The sequence below is a fragment of the Tenrec ecaudatus genome, chromosome 2 (assembly GCF_050624435.1).
Source record: "Tenrec ecaudatus isolate mTenEca1 chromosome 2, mTenEca1.hap1, whole genome shotgun sequence".
NCBI classification, from domain to species: domain Eukaryota; kingdom Metazoa; phylum Chordata; class Mammalia; order Afrosoricida; family Tenrecidae; genus Tenrec; species Tenrec ecaudatus.
The window spans coordinates 221,240,263-221,242,978 of record NC_134531.1 but is presented as its reverse complement, the minus strand read 5'-3'; positions in this window follow the sequence as shown (position 1 = coordinate 221,242,978).

Here is a 2,716-nt window from a genome sequence, read left to right as displayed (position 1 = left end):
TTGTTATATTTTGGTGGTGCTGGGATTCACAGGGTGTTGAACAGGAGGAAGTGACTGATGGAGTGAAAAAGAGACATGAATAGTAATGGGAATTATGGGGTCCTTTAAACAATGTGCCTTCAGCATCCCTCTCTGTCAGTTAAGACCGCGTTATTGTTGGTTCTAATTGTATAGAGTAGAACAGCTCCAGAGAATGTAGAAGATTGTAACCTTTTGGCGGCAGATAGCCAGGCCTTACTTCTGAGGTGCTGTGGGGCAAGCATGAGCCACCCATCTTTCAGAGCTGTCATCATTTGTGCCAACCTAGTGGCTGCTAATGAAATGGCCATTGTTTCCACCCGCCAGCCCCTCCATGAAAGACAGGTGTGCCAGTCCATTTCTATAAAGATTGCAACCTTGGAAACTCTGTGGGACAATTATGTTCTGCTATATAAATTGGCTGTGAGTCAGAATCAACTGGGTAGTTTTGGATAGGGTAAGCACGTGGTGTAAAGACTCAGACACCATGGAAGCTCTTGCTCTTCCAAGATCCCAAATGATCATTCTTAATCCACTGGGATCCACTTGTGCCTCTTCTCCAAGAAGTGATTCCGGGACCCAGGCTCCTTCCCCATTGTGGTTCAACTGTATTAAATATGTCCTGCTAAGGTTCCTAGTTTTGTCTTTTTCAAGCTAGTAAAGAGGGAAAAGCAGAGTGTCAGAGTTGGAGATGACTTCTAACACTTCTGCTCATACCCCACTTCCTAGAACGGTTCACATACTCTATTTCCAAGGGAGGCCAGGAGATGGCATTGATCTGGGAGCCCAGGAAGAAAAGGAATTGTGATTGATGAACTGCTCCTGAGCTTCAGAACAGTTAGCTAGATGTGGCTTCAGATTGTTGTGACAGAAGAGTGGGAGAGTGGGTTTGTGGCTGTAGGGTCTATATCATGTGACTTGGTGGCGTATTTTGATTCACAAGAAAGCCAGTGTGTGTTGGGAAGTCATGGAGTATAACCAGCTACATGATGATTTCCCTCTCTCTAGAAATGGGTCCCCTATACCATGAGATTGTGTCCTAACACACCTTACTGATAGTATGCACTCTTCTCACCACATTCCAGTAGATTGGCACAGGGTTAGACACCTGACCTGTCAATCAGATTCTCTCTTCCAGAATTTTGAAGTTTGATTGGAAACTTATGACCTGAGGGCTGGCTGCAGGCCATTGTCCTAACAGTCTCTAAGATAAAGACCCTCAATCCCTCCAGGAGGAGGCCCCCGAGGAACCCTGGTTGCCCAAGGCGTCTTTACCTGGAGGAATCCCTATGATTGAATTCTTTTATGTCTAAATGACTCCAATTAGTTATCTGTTTCTTGCAACCAACAGAACTTTAACTAATAAAGAAATTTAATATTTATTTGACTTCAGGTAAATTACACGAACAGCCACAGATAACTCATTTATAAAATGGGGGGAAATGTATCTGCCCTGTGTGTTTCACAAGCCTGGTGGAAGAGTTAAATTGAATAAAGTACACGAAGTGTTTAAAAAGAAAACAAACTCACATAGCAAAAAGCCATTCAAGTATAAGTGGGGCCATTTGTCTCTAACAAGAAATATTTCAAGAGCTTTTGCCAAGTATGAAATAGATTTTTTTGGGACATTAATTGCTTTGTGGTCAATCCCTCTCAAGTGCAGACAGTCTCCAGAGTTGGGGATTAACTTTTCTTTTCTTTAGTTAGATATTTAATACTAGGATTATTTCTGACACTGCAGTTATCCATTATGGTGTTGTATTTGCCAAACCGAGCCCGGTTTGTGTCTTATTATTAGTGTTGGAGGCCATTTTCAGGAGCACGTGCTGCTGTATTTGAGAGGCTGAATGGAGCTGTTGCTGAAGACCCAGTGCCCTCTCCTGAACAAATATGTAACACCCCCGACTTTCCTACCGTGAAATGAATCACACAGGCTCTCTATAACCATTAACTGAAAAGTTAACACAGTGCTCTAACTTGGAAATAAATGGAGAATAATTGGTGACATAATAATGTGTGTGTCTAAAGGTGCATGCTCCAACAGGTATAGGACAGAAACATGTAATGCAGATTTGGTGCTTGGGCCTCTGTGCAGTTCTCGGTGAGCACAGCAGGTACACATACAGCCTGCCAGCCGTATGCTTGTCTGGTGACTCAAATCATGGGCACTGCTGTCGGTGACATGGTGATCCAAACGATAATCAACTCTTGGAAAACCAAGCACAGTCTTCCTTGGATTTCCGTGATAATCTAGTCCAGAAGAGTCAGCATAGTTTTAAACCTTCGAAAACATTTGTGTGTGTGTATCTACATGTAAAACATAATAAATATAATGTTCTCTTCCAGGAAGATCATGCAGAACATTAGACAGGCAGCATGGAGGACAGACAGCTCTTCACTGTGGTAGATGATTCCAGACACTGCAGCATGTTGAACATTCCTAGTCCCCCCAAAATAAATACACATAGGACATTCCCAGTCATTGTGACAACACACAAATGCCATACACATTCCTAAAATGGTTCTGGCCCCAGAGGGTGCAGTGGGAGGAGAGAGCGCTTCAAACAGCCCCAGGGGAGAAACTACAACGAAATGAGCACACTGCACCACGTTGGAAGGAGCATGTCTCATTTCCAAACATCCACCTGGCATCTCATCTCGCTCAAGCTCAAGAAGGGCAGAAGGGCATTTCTGTTGT